This window comes from Molothrus aeneus, chromosome 2 (genome assembly GCF_037042795.1).
Source record: "Molothrus aeneus isolate 106 chromosome 2, BPBGC_Maene_1.0, whole genome shotgun sequence".
Taxonomy (NCBI): Eukaryota; Metazoa; Chordata; class Aves; order Passeriformes; family Icteridae; genus Molothrus; species Molothrus aeneus.
In genome coordinates, this window is record NC_089647.1 from 48794516 (window position 1) to 48814455 (window position 19940).

At 41.2% G+C, this 19940-nt stretch overlaps 1 protein-coding gene across 2 annotated transcripts in view; it reads right to left on the bottom strand.

The window, feature by feature from the left end:
- The window catches only part of STARD13 (StAR related lipid transfer domain containing 13), a 141258-nt gene that overhangs the window by 72114 nt on the left and 49204 nt on the right, over window positions 1–19940 (bottom strand). The gene's annotated exons all lie outside the window — the stretch shown is intronic.

Below are 19940 nucleotides of genomic sequence, written 5' to 3' on the forward strand. Positions count from 1 at the left end.
AGTTAATCATGTACTAAAATCACTAATACTGAAAAATTGTGGCCAGATAATTGTGACCTTCCGGGCTTAGATGCTGATTAATGTAATACAAAACTCCTCTCTGTTCAGGGGGGGAATATGGTAAAACCTGCTGCCTCGGTGAACTGCTTTATATAGCGCTGTGCTTTTAACAGGAGCTTGTCATGCTTACAAAGATAAATTTACATTTGCAATACAGAGCTTTCTGACAGACCAGCCCAGTGTACATAGTGTTTAGGCTAGCAGCCCTAAGCTTGAAAGAGACTTTCCCATCGCAGCAGTTCTTCTGATGTGTGGGCAGGAAATACTTTTATTTTCTGCACAGCGCTAAGTGCACTACACAGTGCTGAGCTCATTACCATGTTTAACAAAGCATGGAGTATAAAAGCAAGGTGGTACCATAAAACCAGCACTACAAACTTTGTTCCCACGAAAACAGCAAAACAGACCCGAGTTTCTGTAAACTGTTAATTGTTCTAATTCTCCACCTTCCAGAACTCCTTAAGAAACTGTGCTGTGGAAATGAAAAATGAATGGACAGATCTGGATACAGTCTGAATGGGCTGCAAAATCCTGGTGTGTTCTCTAGGATTTTTCTATGGAGAGAGCTGCATCCCAGCTGAAGTGTTGCCAGGGCTAAAACCAACTCCTTCCTTACTAACAGCTGCCTGTGTCCTGGTGGCCCATGAGTTCCCCTGGCTGCTGCCAACACTGAAGAGCAGCTGAGCTGCTGCTGTAGTCTTGATGAAGAACTCCTTGGGTTTCGGACTGGGGAAGTGTGCAAGAGCAGCATATCCCAACAGCAACTGTTCCCCAAGTGTGCTACTCAACTCCCAGCAAGCTGGGACCCATGGGCTTCTCCTGCCAGCTGCTGGAATGGAACTATTGCATCACTGGTCTTCTATGAAAGGATCTCATCCCTTTTTGAATCTCATCTATCCTACCCCACTGTGTTCCAAAAATGCAGTGGAAAAACACCAAAAAAAGCACTTTTGTCTATTTATTCCAACTCTCTAACCACTTCATTACGTGCCTCATAATCCTCCCAAGTCCAGTTTTTCCACATGATAGATGAATCTGTGGGATTCTGTCAGATCCAATTTGACTGTCTTTTTTCCCTAAGCTGAAGAATCTCCTCGATTCATTCTCTGGCTGGTCAGCCTTTCTGCTCATCCCTGTAGGTATTGCTGCTCCCATAAGCACTGCAGCCAGCCCTTTTGTTCACCTGATAGAAGCTGATGCCACAGCACCTGAGCTCAAGCCTTACTCCCAATCCATGACTGATATTGTCGAAAATATTCTCACTTTCTCTGCTTTCAGTTCTGCAGACAGTAAGCGAGGACAGTCAGTTGTCACCTTGTGATCTCCACCTCCACGGCATGAGTGACCTGAACACAAGAATTTCAGACACCACATCTGACTAATTTCCAAATAGTTACTAGCCTGGCAGCCCAGGAGAAAGCAGTATGGATTAAGTAGCCAGGAATGCTCTGAGCCAAGGACAACATCACTGTGATGCAGCTACTAGTCTGTTAACCACCAGCCATAAGACACAGGTCCTGGGCCTCTGTCCAAGCTGTGACTCAGATCTGAAGTGCTGCAACGACAGTGCTCTCCTGTGGATGCACTGGTTGATCAGTGCCAGTAATTTGATGATGGAGAGTGAAATGAGCGTGGGCAGAGCACTATCCCTGCACCCAATCTAAATATGTAATGGTAAATATAGCAAATCTGCTTTCCAGGTGCTGTGGCACATTCAGTACTTATCAGCTGTCAAAAAAACACCACATAACCGATTAAAATTACTTGTTTGACCTTTAAAGTGTACTTGAAAATCCATAAATGAGACCCATCAGTAGTACATATCCAGTTGAATAATAACAGAATTTTGAATCCCCAGAAAAGGTTTCTAAAGAGATTAAATACTCAGTACAATGGTGTGACATTCACTATATAGATTGGAGATCCTCCAAGGACTTTTATAGAGCATTTTGTTTAATGTCTGGAGTAATGTTTATGGTACAGAGGGCAAGATTTGCTCTTTCTCTGTCCTGAGATTGCTGACCATCACCTGAATAACAAGAAAATGTTTGCTGCAGGTGGAAATAAATTTTTATTTATTTATTAAATAAATAAAAATATTTATTATACATTGTCCTCCATGTGGTTTAGCTCTAGAAAGTGCACTGAGTTCTTTGGGGATGAAAGGGAAGATCTGCTGCTACCACCAGTGAGTGTTCAGTTCACAAACTCAAACCAGAGTAAATCCCCAATAAGGCAGCAAAATTTAGTAGCAGAGACGATGGTTTATCAGGACTTTTTCTCTCTGCAAATCTTCTTTTGAGCCACACTACTTGCTAGTTGTAAACACAACTCTACATGTAGCAGCCCAGTATGGCTGAACCCAAAGCCATGGAACAAGATCAGGTCCCAGGAAACAACCCCCTGCATTGTTGGTCCCTGTTTTGTACCACTTCTACCAACTTCTTCCTAAGCAGTGTGAACATGAGTCCATCTGTGTTCCCTGGCTGTGGGATCCCTCACTCTCCCTTGTTTGGTAGTACAGATGTCCCAGGGATGAAGGACAGCAGGACAGTTCCTTCTGTCACTGTTAAGCAGCCCTCACTTCCCCCTCACCTGAAAATGGTTGTGAGATTTGCTGAGATCCTGCCGGCACACCAAGCTCACAAATTGTTTCAGGTCCCATAAATGCACTGGGAAGGGGAAGGAGAAGGAATAAATAACTTGCCATTTCCCTCCAGTGACTTGAAACTAGAAGAGCTCAGACTTCTCCATGCAACCAGGATAGCCATGCTGGCTTGGCCCTGAACCCTTTTTGGGAATTGTATATATTTAATATGTCAAGCCTTCCACCCTGAGTTTGTCTGGGGAAAACTTTTAACAGTTTAAAGGCACTCGGACTGTAGTGTATTTGCCTATCATGTGGTGAACAGAATTATTAAAAACCTCGCCTTTTACATCTTAAAGATAAAGATACTCAAGAACACCTTATTTCTTCTTACTGTCAGATTTTGCTGTGCTAAGACATAATGCATGAGACACTAGACAGATGTGGGAAAGTCTTGAGTTCTTTGAGAAGAAAACACAGGTATGAGGACACTGATGGAAAGGTGAGCAAGATGAAGATGCTTATTGATGAAGATGAGCACTTGTGCCTGCCTACAGTTCCTCTGCACCACTGTCCTGCAGCCTTCTTTCTGATAGTCTGAACATCCATTTTCAGCTGAAACCTTTCCACAGCTGAGCCACACTTGGGTCCTCCAGCTCAAGTTCTCCTCATTAGTTTTCACCATCCAGTTGAAGGCAACAAGACCAGTCAGGAGATCTTTGGATCCTGGAGGCTACAGCAGAGCCCCGTTTCAGTCTCCTTTGATAAAACAAGTCACTTCCCCTCTAATTCTGAATCTTCTGATGCCAGGTGAATGGGGTCTGGATCACAGGGAATGAGAACTGAGTGCAGCATTGCAGATGTGCCCCCCTGTGCCATGTACTCACCTCTCCCATGGAATACACTGCCAGACAGACCCAATGGCCAGGCTGCACTGCCTGCCCACATTTTGGGAGTGACTTGCAATTATTCTCCAGTCTGCCAAGACACTCAAGCCTTTGATCTCTGTTGCTCCCAACTGCCAGTCTTCCAGATTTTGCCAGCATTTCCTGCTGCTGTTCCCTAATCATGCACCCATGCCACTGATAACCATGGTACAGCTGCAAACTGAGCTGCCTGCAAAGGAAGGGCACATGGAGCCAGTGCCCCACTGTATGACCCCTTCCTTTCATCCCACTTTGTTATTGCATGTCCTCTGCTAATCCTGGCAGATTCTGGAGAAGAACTTGAGGCAAAGGTTTTACTTTGTGCTACCAGGAACGGACGAACCCTGTTTTCAGATTTCACTTAGAAACCTACTCATATTTTTCCTAAAGATGATGGAACTTGATAAGTTATAGATATGAGGGAACATAAAGTGCTGCATCACTTTCAGCAAGAAGACAAGGGGGAAAGGAAAAATAATACTGAGTTATTACTATTTGAAACTCTGAATCAAAATGGATATTTTGAGGCAAAATCAAAATAAAAAAGCAAATTGAAAACTTCCTATCTAAAACAGAAAACTGTAATAACATGTTGACGGGGGGATTTTCTCCTGGGCAGCTTTCATGCAGCAGATGCTGTTACCTCTGACTGCCATTTCCCAAAGAGATCCTGAACTATTTGTCATTCATTTAGTATTGTGGTTGTTACATAAAGTAGGACAGTTGCGCTATCTCCACCTGATGAGAAAGCCACACACTTTTGCATTTTAAATCAAACACATTTTTTGAAGAATCAAAGTATGCATTACCTAGCTTACTTTTCAGAAAAACCTCTCTCATTTACACTTGGTCCTCATTTAGTCTTTCTTCTGCTGGAAAATCTCTGGAGTTAACATGGCATATCTCTGTGTCACATGTGTTCCCTTTTAATAGCCAACATAAATGTTTTTCAGCTTTGGACTCTACAGCTTGAGTCTCACTTATGAAAGCCAAGTAGTGCCTCTCTGCTTTACTCATCACGCGACCAAAGAACTGCTGATCTCCCGCTTGTCTATGGGCAAAGCAGGGGCTCCCAGAGCCTGGCCCAATGCCATTCCCTTTGGTTTGATTAAACTGATCTGCTGACAAACTCCACCCTGAGTCAAAACACTCTTCAGCAAGCTCTGCTTCCCAATATGTTTCCCTTCCCAAGGACCAGCAGTGCCACGCTCGCCTCTGTGCCCCTGCAGGCTGGGTCTGGCTCAGTGTGGCTGTACAGTCCCGCTACAGGGACACTGTGTGGGTGACAGAGGCACAGTATTTTGTCAGTATGTTAAAATGCTTCAAAGAGTCAAAAGAAAATATGAAGAATTGCTGCATGAGTCAAAACTTTAAGAAGCTTGTATTAAAATATGAATCACTGGCTTGCTTCAAGGGAGGAAAAAATCCTTGTTTTCAGCAGAAAGTTAATTTGGTATCCTGAAAATCAGTAATTAAAAACACCATTAGTAGACAATAATCATCTGCAGTGCTAGTTTCCTTCTGAACATAAAAGGCTTTAAAAGAACAGAGTAAGAGAGAAAAGTTCAGCATCAGCATTTGCCTCAAGACCCAATGCACCCAGGGGCTTGCCCAGCATCCCTTATGCAGAGAAGTAAGAGCTAGAAAAGATATTTTTGTTGCTGTGAATAAAAGTTGGATTTCTGAATCTATATGCCTGCACCATTTAAAATTAACCTGTTCACAGACAAAATGAAATGTCATCCTGAGGGACAGCACCACCATCGCTATCATCCCTGATGCACATGTCAGAGAGAAGTGCCACCACCCTGGGCAGAAAATGCAGCCACTCTTTGCTGTGTAACAACACAAGGCTGGAAGCAAAGAATATGGTTTCCAAATTAAACAGCGGGAGTAATTTCTGCCAACAGGATGTAATTACTCCTCTTGTAAAAGAGCTGTGGAACACTTAATGGTTTCAAGCACTAATACATATGGAAACAGTGTGTTCCACAAATACCCAGCCAAGTGCTAGAGCACCACTGGCTTGGGGAGCACTAAAGGGCCGAGAACACATCCTGTTCTGCCTAAGACTTCAAGGGCCTCCTTCCAACTGCTGAAGTTTCTGTAACAGGTATGGTCACTGCCCAGTGTGAAATTCCTTGCCTCTCACAGCAGCTGTAGTCAAGGCAGCTGACTGTGTTGCAGCACTAAGTATCACCATCAAATCTCAATGCCAGGTCTGTGACTATTTCATTGATAATTTATCTGACTAGACTGCTATCTTCCCAAACATCTCTTTATGAGCAAGAAGGATCTGAGACTATGTCAAATATTTCAAGGTAATTCCATAGGATATATGGAATCTGAAAGTTGATGTGCTACTGACACTAATTTTCTTAAGGCCTGACCAAAATACATTTGCAGATAAGAAATAAATAACAGCATCTAAATGCAGAAATTTTAAAATTATGGCCAGAACATTCCCAGCATCTGAAAGCTCCTTCATAGAAAGTGTATTTGTTGAGTGAAGGATGTTAGGCCTTAAATACCCTATGGCAACTCAGCTCTTACATTTACATGCAAAAATTCATAGCCATACTTATGAAATCAGACAAGCAGAGTTCTCTACAAAGCAGCTCTCCTGGTATAAGTTTTTGACTGTCTTTACTACTGCAAACTGGAGCTTGGGAGGAAACAAATGTCCCAGCATCTCCTCTTTCACTTCCACTGAAAACATGAAGTTTTCAAAACACATCCATATACGTAAGACCTTCTGCAACAAAACAAGCTCTGCTCACACCTCTCACAGAGTATCATGCATTTCCCAGAGATTTTTAAGGTGGGATTTGTTAAAATTAAGAACAGTACTTATCACAGGAGAAAATTGTCCCTAACCAAGAAGAAAAGACAAAGTTTTTCTACACATTCCTGCCTCAAACATCAGGAGGAAAACATGCTTACAACTCATCTGAGGAACTGCTCTGAAATTTAACAGGCTATAATCAAGCCAGCAGAGGTTTATTTTGAACAATCACTTAGGCGAATGGGCACGAATCCTCCATGTTAACAATGCCCCTCAGTGTGTGATTCTCTCATCCTTACACTGACTGAAGAGAAAGCAAATGAGTCTGGTTGGTGACTATTTCACGATATAAAATTTGTTTTTTAAACATGCAAAGATTCTTTTTGAGCAAAACTCAGCATGATTGAGGTATGAAACATTGTCTTCCTGACCTTTCAGAAATCCAAAAATCTGGCATTTGGTTTTTTGGTCAGTTATTCTATTGACAAATTTATTTTCTTTCAACACACAAATGCACAAAAAACTTCACTAATCATATTTCTATTACCATCATCCTTCAGATCTTTTAGCATGATTTACAGAGGGAGAAAAATGAAAGAAAAACAAAAACTGGCAGTACATTATGCAGCTTTGGGCAAAGAAGATGATGGATTCTCCCAAAGTAATTTCCTGCAAAGTGAGATTTGATATAAGGATCTTGATTATGTATGTCAGTGCTGGGAAGGTACCCAGACATGTGAGACTATCATTTACAAGCAATGCAGCCAAGGCAGAGGCCACTACTGGGTTTTAGAAATGAGCATTAGTACAAGGGAACAGAAAGAAAGGATTTTTCAGAAGAGTTGGAGACAGCAATATTTGATTTAACTTACAATACGCTGCTACCTCCTAAGATGGTCCCAATTAGACCTATTTCTGCATACCACATTTGGCAAATGATGCCACACTTGGTCTTGTCCTTCTCTAACTCTCTTGGCAAAAGCAACAAAGGCTTCCTAGCACTAAAAGGCCACACTGCGGTTTTGTTTTCAAACATCACTTCTAGGAAAAAAGAGAGGGTAAAAAAAAACTCTGTGAAATACTCTGTATCCAAGGACAAAGCAGAATGGTTCCATGTGAGTCATTTTCAGTCTTTTCAGGCTTGGCATTTGTGGTATGAACTCAGAAAAGTCATTACCAGTAATTCTGTCATTTCAAGTGTTTGAAACACATGAGAAAAAGTGCCTCTAAAATGAAAATCCCATCCTAACCACTTCAGTAACACTTACAGATCAACTTCCTACAACTTCAATCTAAATCCATCTCACTATATTTAAAAAATATTTTTGGATGCTCTAAGTAAACCAAGGCATTCAACCTGAGACTTGAGAAAGAGATTTTCAAACAAAAATGTTGCAAGAAGCAAGCCATGATTAAGGAGACACATTTCCATTTGTTCACTTGAAAGATTGCTTGCTGGATTAACCCAAAGTGAGCCTGCAGTCCAGCTATATCTCTTGTCCCATCTTTAATGCAGCCAAGCAAAAACAAAGAAAAGAAAAGGTATCACATGTGCAGCCACTTTGCAGGAAAGTTTTAAGTGGTCTAAATTAATTCCTTTGCTCCTACTGATATATGGAAACTACTTCTCTGAATTCTGATGAAGAATCCATCTCTGAGCTTCAGTTTTATTTGCTATATTTAATGACTGCTGTTATAAACCAGTCTAAATGGGGAAGCTAAAACCAGAAAGAAAATACAAGATTTGGGTCTTTCAAGCACCAGTTTAGGTTTATAAGCAACAAAGCAGACAGTGTGCTGTGATGGTCTGGGTAGTCCCAGCAACATGGAGTCTCCCCTCTCCCTTCCCAGCAGGACTATCTGACAGTATCATGAAAAATACATATTTTTCAAGTCTCCAATAATCAAATTATCAAACAAAACTAAAGGTCGGGATTTCTGTGGGCACATGTACAAACGTGATTCACAAGGGATTTCAAAGCAGCTTTTCCCATACATGCAAACCCTCTCCGATGCCATTATTTTTGGTGTCTTGTACCGTGTGAAGTTGCACAATAATAATCTTGCTGTTAGAAAACACGTTAAAGCTCCCCCTTGACACAGGCACACCTATTGACACAAACGCTGGAGGCCCTGGTTGTGAAATCCCCGCACCTCCAAATCAACCTGAAATCAGGCTCCGGAGCCGCCGAGGGCGTGGAGCCAGCGCATACAGAGGGAGTGTTTGCACAAGCCTTGTTTCCATAGGAAACCAGGGCAAACACAGCCCCATTTACAGAAATGCAGTTTTCCATGGCGGCGGCTGGCGAGGCCTGCAGCTCCGGCCGCTGCCCACTAGAGGCCGTGAAGCCCTTACGCCTGCCCGGGCCCGGCTCGCACAATCCAGTGAAAAGAAAATGAGGAATGGGAAACACCAAAAATGAGACATATTTTCTTCTGAAATTAAATCTTAACACTTCCTAAGAGCAGCGAGGCACCTCAGCCCTGGCAGGCCAGTGGGAGCAGCAGGACCTGCTGTGGGTGGCCAGCTCTGCCCACCAACAACTGGAAACCCGAGGAGAAGATGGCTGAGGAGGGTGATCAGAAAAATGAGAAGCTACAGCTGGCTGGAGGGAAGCTACTCCTCTGTGACAAGCCCAAAGTAAACAATGAGCAGCCAAATTTAATGGGTCACTTTTAAAATTAATTGTGCTTTTTGAACATCACTCATTGGAGCCTGGCAAGCTGCAGCAGTCAACAGAAAGGATGCCAAGCATGAGGGGGATTTAATGAGCAGCGTTTGCCGGAGAATTGCAGCAACAAACACATGTGCACAGAAAAACACCGTGGAAGCTGCTTTGTGGGGAAGAAATCTGAGGGTATTTCTCAGTACTGAGAAATACATAGGGGTAGTATAACAAAAAGAAGCAATACTCAATTTCTCCAATTTAACTCCAAGCAGGGCTTTGCTGGTTATTCAGAGACTATATCCTACCCCTCTGTGAGGGACACAGGGAAACAGATGAAAATTAAGAGAAGAGACCTGCCCAGAGCTGTGCTCTAAGGGAGTACATCAAACCTGGACTTCCACAGGAGGCACAGGAACATGGCCCTTACAGAGCCTAAGGCTGGAAATCACATCTTAATGTCTTCTTGCAAGCTTATGACAGGCTATCTAGAAAACTACAAAGGGTCAATCTACATCAGATTATTCTTCACAGCTATTGACTGCCCTGCTTTTTGCAATGTTTGAATTTCATCTGAGCTGTGCATACACGTAGCTTAATTATGCCCCATTTTAAGTTCCTTTATGTTCTGCTATCTGGATTAGTTAAATGCTTTTATGTCTTCTGCAACCTCTGTCATGTTCCACACTTGTGCCACAGATCATTAAACAGCATAAAAGTCACATAATTCCTAAAATGACATTTCAGGGCAGCCAAATAAAAACCAATGACCTCAGTAAAAACGTATATTTATTTGTCTTGTATTGCTTTCAAGTACTTGGCAACCTTGTGGTGAAACATTCTATTAAGACTGGGGAATGTGGGTTTAAGCACCTTCTGGTTGGTGGTCAGACATCTCAAAAGCATTAAGCTATGATGCAAAATGTGAGTGCCACTGCATCCTTGGATGGCTATCTTATAGGAAACTAGTGATTAGGCAGTTTGTGTTCAAGTGTACAACTCAGGCAGTTCAGGGTGGAAGAAGAGGATTTTGGCTTTTGCATTTCATAAGGATATTTAGTGGTAGCTGTTGGTAAGTACCTCAGTGCAGCAGACTGAGGGTTGATGCCCCTTGCCCTGGTTGGGGCTCATAGCCCTCCCAGCATGGCGTGATGGGGATCCTTGGGCTGTGGCACTTGGCTTGTCCTGATGCAGCATGCAGGGATGCCACAGTAGAGCTCATGCTGTGACAGCAGCTCCAGAGCAGGAGGAGACCAACACACCCTTTGTGAAGGGTGCAGCACACCCTGCACACAAAAACAGTGTGCTGGAAGCAATGTGCAAAGCACTATCTGGGGCTCTTGCTGGGAATGGTCCTTTATCAAAGGAGGGTAAATAAATTTAAGACAGATCTGTCTGTATTCATGAAGACAACTTTTTTTGTTGTTGCTATTAAGAAAACAAGTCTGGCGGTTTGTTGGCAAAAGAAAAATGTGGGAAGTGGCATGAGTGCTCTTCCACTTTATGAAGGCAACTATGAGGGAGGGATGTGGAAGCACATCCCCACCTCCCACTTCCAGCCCCAGCTCCACTGGGCAGCTTGCAGTCCCTCTGGCCAACACTCAAGGAAAAGCTGGGTCCTTATCTCTAACGTGTTCCAGTTAGGCAGCCCTGAGAGCAACCCCAGGTGTTCACACAGTCTCTAATCCCATTAAGGCTCTTTTAAAGCAAGTGGTTTGGTTGGGTTTTTTTTCTGGTGTCACAGAATTTACACTTAATGGGTTTGCAGTTATTAGGCAGTTAGAAAAGTTATTTGCACTTTGAGGTTTGCTGCCAGAAGTGTAGCAAGAGACAAGCACTGAGGTCCTTGTGAATCCCACAGCTGCTATGACTTTTCCATGTGAGGAAGGAACAGTTGCTGGAGGCATTTCAGAGAAATGCAAGAACACAGGAACAGTTCATTAATACTGGAAGTGAATTTGCAATTACTGAGAGCAGATGGCCAGCTCACACAGTGAATGAACCTTAAACCATCTAGACTTACAAGACTACAGCAAACATTGAAACACTACCAAATTTACAAAAAAAAAAAAAAAAAAAGTAAAATTCCTATGTGCTCACAGTCAGAAGTCAGCTCAGATTTGGATCCTATATACAGCGGCTTAAATCCAGATAGTCGTCAATATTAAACTGAGTCAGTGGATTTACCACAGAGTTCATGCCCCTTCTTTTTACTTGCATAAAAAACCTCTCAGAGCCATCCAAGATAAGCAAAAATAACAAGGACCTTAATAAAATAACAGTATCAGCATCTCATTAATAAAGCTAGGAATCAAGCTAATCCTCCCTTGTACAACTGCAACTCAGCTGTATCAGAGATGTGTTAGCAGCATTAATAAGAATGGACATCAAAGCTGAAGTTACATGACTAAGTTTTTCATTACTTATCAGTCCACCAACAAAACCCACCATACACACATGGCTTTAACAAACATATCTGTGATGCACCACAGAGCTGTTGAATGCTTTCCATACACATGCTGTTTGCAAAGGCTCTGTGAAGGAGCTTAAGAGAGATGTGTATCTTGAAAGCACTCCTCAGTGCAGGTCATGGACAAATTAGAATTATTATTGCTATAGGCATGTAACAGTACATATGTGCAAAGGGAAGGACTTAGCACCACATACATTTCCCCCTGCCAGGTCTTCATTTGGCTTGGCAAACAAGACTATAATTACTGGGGGGAGGAGGGAGGCTATAAACAAAGAGCTCTGTTTCATGATCCTTCCTGCACATGTCCAGGGAGTGAAATGCAATGGCTCCACCATCTCTGAGAAGGCCATGCAGTTATCCTTCAAAATCTTTTTCCCTATCACATGGAGTTTCAGCTGTGTACCTCTGGACAGCAAACAGTGAAGGCTCCCTAAGGTTAAGATGACCTGCAGCTTACAGGTCTTTGCAAATGGGTGCATGAGAGCTCTAGCGCTGTGTGCATGTCAAGGCAGCCGGCAGGGAGAGTTGACACGTCAGAATTGCCAAAGTCCTGTGCGAGAAGGTAACTGCAATTGGACTGCACTCTGAAGGCCAGCCTAAAGGCTGCAACAGCAACAAGGGACATAGGCAAGGTATATGACTTAAAAAAGATGGTAATAGGATTTTCAGATGAGGAAGGGATGTTGGCTTGGTGGCACTTGTGACCAGTGCAACTTGCTGAGCAAGGAAGAGCGAAAACTTAGAGAAAAATCCTTCCAATCAAGACAACTGCTAACAAGGCATCCAAAGATTTTTCCTTGGTTACCCTCACAGAGTTAAGGGTGTATGAATTTCTACTCAAACACAGGATAGAATTTAAGTTTTCAGGGATGTAGTTGTGGCAAAAAGCTCAGGTTTATTTCACATAATCAACTCAATTCCTCTCTTAAGCCAGAAATCTGCATAGCAGGTCAGTTTGTTTGCAGATCAGATCGTTTGTGATATAATTCAGCAATTTCCTTGTCTGGCTTCATGGCACAATGTACAAAACTATGTCAATGCATGTGATGAGCTTATACTATCAAAAGGCTACTCCCATACCTAGAGCAACAGAAAGTGTGAAGTGTTGTAGCTACTTTCAGATTCCTTCCCTTTACACTTCCTTTTCTCCAAAAAGTAAAAAGCACAGGATACTTGAAGAGTTCTGCAGTGCCAGCTATTACATTGTAAAGGCATTGGGATGTTGATTCAATATCTCAGAACTGCTTTAGGAAAACAAAATTTAAATCAGAAGTTATTTTGACAGAAGGTGGTTTACATACACATCTATTTAGTATGCTGAAATATGGCTTAAAAACCCTGTTAACTATTTCTAGCAATGTCTTAATTACCCTGGTTATTCTTTGAAACATTTTGCATTTCCCTGAAACTGTGTGATCCCAGAACTATTTTAAGCAGCCTATGCCATTTTATATGCCATAGCAATTCCAGTTAGCCTCTGGGTCCAATTCTGCATCTGGCTTTGGCCATTTAAAATTAAATTGAAATTCTTTTTCTCCAACAAATATTTATCTCATTGTAGACTGATCAAATATGGGGTAGCACTTGTAAATTGTTGTGATGACACAATACTTGGACCTCTCTCCATTAGCAAAGACAGATCTGGAGCAGACACTGGCTTACATACTCAAGGATTTCAGATTTCCAGACCCATTTCTAATTTTGTATAAATAATTTTTTTTTCCTTTCTAAATCTGACATTGCTCTTCATTAAGGGCTGGGATTTGGAAAAAAAAAAAAAAAAAAGAGAAACCAACAGAAAATCCCATGGGATTGAAAACAACAGATGTTGTCTGTTTTAAGCTTCCTTTATTCCAAATCACTGAATTTCGTGCTTTTAAGATTTTCCTGCCCCTCTTTTCAGAGGCCTGTGATTTTCTCTTTAAATGGATTTTCAAGAGGCTGACTCTGACTGTGAAAGAGATTTTCCACCTAAAATGCACCTTTTTTTTTCATTGAAATTACTAGAAATATACTAAAAATATGATAGAAGCACTACCATGGCAGTGTCACTGTGTGTCCATACCGTGAGCAATAAACCCCACAGGATACCATCCCAACAAAAAGGAGGCACATGCTGCTCACTTCCCACACAAAAACCCTTGTGCTTCCTGCTACTCTATTTCAACACTGCTGAATTGCCAGCTTCAAAATCCAAAATAGTTCCCCAGGACAGCCACAAAGGCATTTTAAAGCTTTCCTTAGAATCAATTTTCTTCCCCATAATCAGCAACTTTCATGCATTTGCCTGCCCTCCATCCAGCTGAAGAGCCCCTGCCCTTAGGAGGTAAAACTCATTCCTTCTTCAGGTGAGTGACTACATCCTTTGAAAAGATGATGTGATCATGAAGTCATTGATTCCAAAACGGCCTGGGTGAAGCAATAGCTGTGTAATGCTGTGGAAAGAAATGCTGTGTAATTCAATCCCTAAGGATATGGCACGGAAATAATAAACAGGCAAGGATATTTGGAACAGATTTGACATCCTTTTTTTAAAAATTGAGAGGTTTCAAAAAACAGCTATAGGAATTGTTTACATACTGGATTAAGTAATAGCACAGTGAGAAGCAGTAATCTTACCTATCTAAAAAACTCAAACTTGATAAATAGTTCTATAAGAATGTAGTGATATCTGACAGTGAAAATCTCTTCATTACAGAAAGAAAGCACAAGAAAATTGTCTGAAATGTGAAGACAGACAAATTCAAATTTGAAGTTAAGCATATGATTTTCATACATTATACTTTTTAAAATTTTTGTCTCCTAGTCAATACAGGGTGAGTTTCTGGGAAGGATATTGAAGCCAAACAACCAAATTCTGTTTTCAACACATTAGATAGACAGGAGGCCAGGCTAAATGAACTAATGGGTTTAAGCTTTACGAGGTCAAACCTTTCTATTAAGTGTCAGAAACTCTATGTTTACAGTGATTATATCCATGGTCATTAATAAAAATAATTGGAAGTGACTACCCCTTTGATTTAATCAGATTTGCATTGGTACAAGTTCATTGAATTGCAGATGGAAGAAATATTAAACCTCACCCCTTCACAGATGGCAAGATGGCAATGCCTTCACAAAGCCTCAACTGATATTTTCTGCCTTAACCTCCTCTTGTATTCCAGCTTTTTTGCAACAGCACATGCACTACAGAAGCAATACAAGTTAAACTGTATTACAATTTCGTTTGCTTGAGGTAGATGGAAACATCCGTCCTTTCGGAATTCGTGTGCCATTCATGTTCTTTTATAAATAAAAATCTATTTTCAAGTCAGGAAATAGGAAAAAAAGAGATGGATTTTCTGGTCTTCAGTAAGGCCATCTCTGCTTCTACCTTCTGTAAGATTTTGTTGGTCCTGAGGATCTGAGATACTGATTTATCCTGTTCTTCCATTATCTCTGGCATTGTTGACCAGCTGGGAAAATTATGTATCTGCACTACTTGTGACATGCAGGAGACGCAGAAATTCAGTTGCACTTTCTGTAGCATCAAAGGCGATTTTTCTAAATTTTCATCCAAAATGAAATTCTAACATATTCACCTCTCAGAAATACCAGAAAAAGAGTGCTTGGCTCTGGCCTTTGCTAATGCCTCTTGATTTTCCAACTGAAGGAAGGGCGTGCAACAACACAATCTTTGATATGAAATCAAGACGCAGGTCATTGACAACAGCTACACCAGGAGCAGCCAGCACCTGTCATGAGCTCCAAGCTTGGCAGTTCTGAGGTGTTTTGAGGTCACTTATCTTGAGTCCATGAACTCAGAAGACCCTCATATGAGCAGAAGTGTCCTGAGCTGCATGTAGGAAAGCTTTTGCCATGATTTCCAAGATCATGAATAGGGCACAGGGAATCTAGAGACTTGGCCCTGTGCAGCTCAAGGGACTTTGGCAGCTCTGGCTTCCTCAGCAATTCAGCAGCTGAGATATTGAAAGACACGTTGGTTCACCAGAATACTGTCAAATATGGCAAGATTTCACCAAAAGTTTCATGTCCATCACATGCCCAGCCACAAAAGGCCTGAGAGAGTTTAAGTGAGAGACTGAAATATCAGTGTGCCCTGCAATACTCTGGTGTGAGCTGGAGCAGCTGAGGTGGCTGAAGTGTTTAGTAGCAGAGCAGAGGGCAAAAAGACTTCAAACTTGCTTTGAGCATGTGTACCTAGATTGGACAGGAGGGGGAAATGTCCATTCAGAGATATGTGATATGCCAGCATAGTACTGGCAATGGAACCACAGCAGCTGGGGGGTCAGAAGAGAGGAGAGCACAGAATTACACTGGATAACTACTGATAAGGGACTTAGCTAATATGCAAATTTCTGATTTTCACTAATGACTGAGGAAACCCTCAAATACATGACAGTCCAGCCAGTGGCTGTTGTCCCATTACTCAGAAATTGCCTATGAAATCAACTGAAATTTGAAAAATTGTATAAAACCAAAAATATTGAGGTTCAGCACTTGTTAACACATTCACTCCTGATGTCCCTTCAGAAAAGATGTGTGGGCTTTAACATGTTCTTTCTTTCCAGCACTTTTCCCTCATCTATATAACTATTTATAGTTATATATATAACTATATATAACTATATAACTATATAACTATATATATATATATATATATATATATAACTATATATATATATAACTATATTTATATAGTTATATATTCCCTCATCTATATAACTTATTGTCACAGCTCTGCAATTTTATTGACAGCTCTGACCTGTGAATTGCAGACTTGCTGTAGTTCTAAGGTTCATGGTTCACCTCCTGGTCTGGACTGTTTTTGTCCTGCAGAATATGGAACAGCTTTGGAAACAGCACATGCTGACAGTGATTATGATTCTCCACAGCACCTTCCCAGAAAACTTGTGGAAACTGTATTTTACCTCACAAGTCATGTGGACAAAACATGTCCTATAAATTTCCATAATTAAACTTTATGAGAAGTATGCAAAGGTTTCATAAACAGTAAGGGAAAGCACAGTTGTAAAGGAACAAACAAACCAAAAAAATCTGTCAGCTTTAACACACATCTGGAGAAGTCAGCTACTTTGAGGAGAGACATAATGGTTACATGTTTTCAAGAAGCAGCAGCAAGTTGTATACTTCCAGCCTGTTCCTGGGAAAAGCCTGATGAGTGCAAAGAGAACAACTGTGAAACACTAAACATGCTGCTAATGTGCGAAGCCCTATGTTCTGGGGAGAGAAGAGCATTCAGAAATAATTGAATCATCCAGGGCTGTGCTCAGTGCATACCCTAAGGTGATTATGTTCAGAATAGAAGCTTTCAGAATGTCATTTAGTAAATGAAAACAGAGTTGGATACCAGTAATAAACCAGTGCCCTCAAGCTACTCATTTTTTATAGTGACTTAATTGAAACTTACAAATCACTGACTGTCAGATGCCTGGGAAAGGGGGCAGCACTGAGACCAGGACCGGAGACACTGAGATCCAGCAACAAATTGTGATTTTGCCTCCAGTAAAGAACAGTTTATGGCTATAATTTTCTTCCTTTGGTGATAAAAATGAGTCTTTCATGCTCCGAGTGCTCAACTGTACTCCCAGAATAGGTACAGAGCTGGGTACCAACTTGTTTTCAACTTTCTAATTGCTGATTAACCCATTAAAATGAAACCAAGCACAAAGTTTTGCTTTCTCTTTCTTATTGTAACAAGAAGGCTTTTTAAAACTGCAGTATCTTCTTAATCACATTTCAATTAACTAATTTGCAAGAAACACAATTCTATTATCTTTAAAAAGCAAGGATATATTTATAACTCATACTATTGTCATTCAAATGATATATAACCATTACATTTGGGATTTATGCCTTTTTATATACATTTAGCACTTTCTTATTATAAAAATGAAATAAAACTTAAGAAAGATTCTTGCAGACAGATGTCCCTAAAAGAGTTGTTCTGTTAAGCTGTACACCACAAGAACTAAATTGGCTTTGAAAATGTAGCATTGTAGTTGTCCAAAGCTGAAGCCTAAGAAGAAAAAGCATTTCTTTGGATGTAATAAATCTTCAGTGATGAGTAAAACATGAAGGAAGCCTCGCTCTTCTTGAAAGCAGGGGACACTCCCTTCCTTCCACTCATTTCTAATAACGTACTACAAGGCAGAACTCCCAGCCTGTCATTTTTCACACAAATGGCTCATCAGAGTGCTTGAGAATGATTTGGACATCGGTCTGAACATGAGTTTGGGCACTGACATTACTTGCTCAAACCTGAACTAAATCATCCTGGGAGGGGAAAAGGCGTCAGAGAAGATCCTCACACTCCAAAGACAAAGCACCACCCCCAGCCTGCCTGTGCAGTCCTTCCTACCAGGCCTTGATTCACTCAGGAGTTTTGGCTGCAAGGCTTCTACAAACCCGAGTCTCCAGCCATTGCTCCTGACTCTTTTCCTGCCTATTCCCAGCCCATTTTTCCATTGCTGAAGACTGAACATATCACACAACTGCAGTTAACAGAGGATTTTGCAGCCTGCCTCTCCCATGCAAGAGAGCTTCGTCACTTTCTGCAGAAGATTAGTTTAGTGTTAGTTGCTTTGAAGATAATTGCTCAACAACAAATTCAGTTCTTAACCCTTACTTACATTTCCTAGAAGTTCTGTCAAGGTAGTGCCTTTGGGGCTGATGCTTTCTGGGCTTAATCTCAGTCCAAAGGTGATTTTCATGCATGTAAATGTAAATTCAAGCACTTTAATACTTCTTACACCAGACACACATATGACATGATTTTCTTCAGGACCTCTATACAAAAAAATCTGTAATTGCTAACTATTAGGAAAATATTTCCCATTTCTCACTGAGCTCTAAGGAATACAACAAGTTAGAAGAAAATCCTCTTTCAGAGACATGAAGAAATGAAATAGGAAATAAAAATAATGCAGAACAGCACTGAGGTGCCTGATTTTCTCACTGGGTTAGTGTGGGAAACTAGAGTGACACTGAGTATCCAAAACAAGTACTTAATTTACAGTCTGAGATGCTCAGTTCTGTCCCCAGCCTCTCTGAAGGAACTGTGACAGCCTCTGGCTCTGCTCAGCACCCCTAAGTAGTGACATCTGGCCCAGCATGTGGATGGCCTGAGCAGCACCTGGATTGTGGGGCCAACAAGCCCTAAAGGTTCTCAGTCACCACACACTGTCAGAAAATATTAATTACCCAGGTTTTCAATAATTCAGACTCCTGGATGTGTCAGCACTGCAAACATCCATGTCCATCCTGATTTTATATATATACATATATATATAATTTACTGTCACTAAAAGGTGGGAGCTGGGGTGTAAGATCAAACTCCTGCCTCTGTGGTGTGCTATCATCTGCTCAGGAGAAAGAGCCTTAACTTAATTATGGCAACTGGTGTGGAGAAATTAATCATCACTGAACACTGAAAAATAGAAATCAATACTTTTGTGTCCTTGCGAAATGGTCTATTGCTAGATAGATATTCATGGCTATATTTCTCTCATCCTGTGAATATTAATAAGGTAGCAAAGATTATATATATATATATATATATATATATGTATATATCAAAGCCTTGAAAACAAGGCTACTGCTAATGCAGGTCCTCAGCAGTAACATATTATAGCTACCAGCTGAATGATTTGTGGGATGCTAAGTAGCAGCTCCAGTGTAATATAATCCTTCATTTCCTACTCTGAAACTTGTTTACTCCTGTTGCCATTTATTAAAGTACTGTCCAGCTATAATTAAAAAGGACAGGACAACAATAACCTTTAGTACCTCCTTGCTGGGATAAGGGAGATGCTTAAACAAGAGCTTAGACAGCTGACAGGCAAGTACAAATGGGGCTAAATTCACTTTGATGAGTTGTGTGATGGCTTCATCCACAAATGAGACACAACAGAGAGGCAGGTCATTAGAAATCACCCTGCAATGGGATGACTGGCACGTACAGCTTTTGCAATCCTATTAAGCTGTTGCCACTGAATGAAAGCACCTGCTCATTGCAGGGGTAGGTAAGAGATGTTGTTTATACCTGGTGTGGAGGGCTGCCTGCGCCTGAGACACCATGCTTGGATAAATACACCCAATGCCTCTGGCCTGATTCATCCTGGGCAGTGATAAAGATCTTAAATGAATTTCCAGGCATAAAACTATTACAAAATGGATTTAATGATGAAAGGCTGTCTTACTGTATCTGTTCCACTGTTTTGTATCATTATTTAATAAATCAGAAAGCGTAGAGATGTCAAACAGGTAAGCAGCCCAAAGGGTAAAGTCTATATTGGGGTGTCACCTAATGCATGGGCCTCTAGAGTCCTGACATAGGGCCCCAGTGGCAAAGAAGCCCCAGCTTGCTTCAACCTCTGACCAGGATATTTGATCCACATACAGAGTATTTGCTATGGTAGCC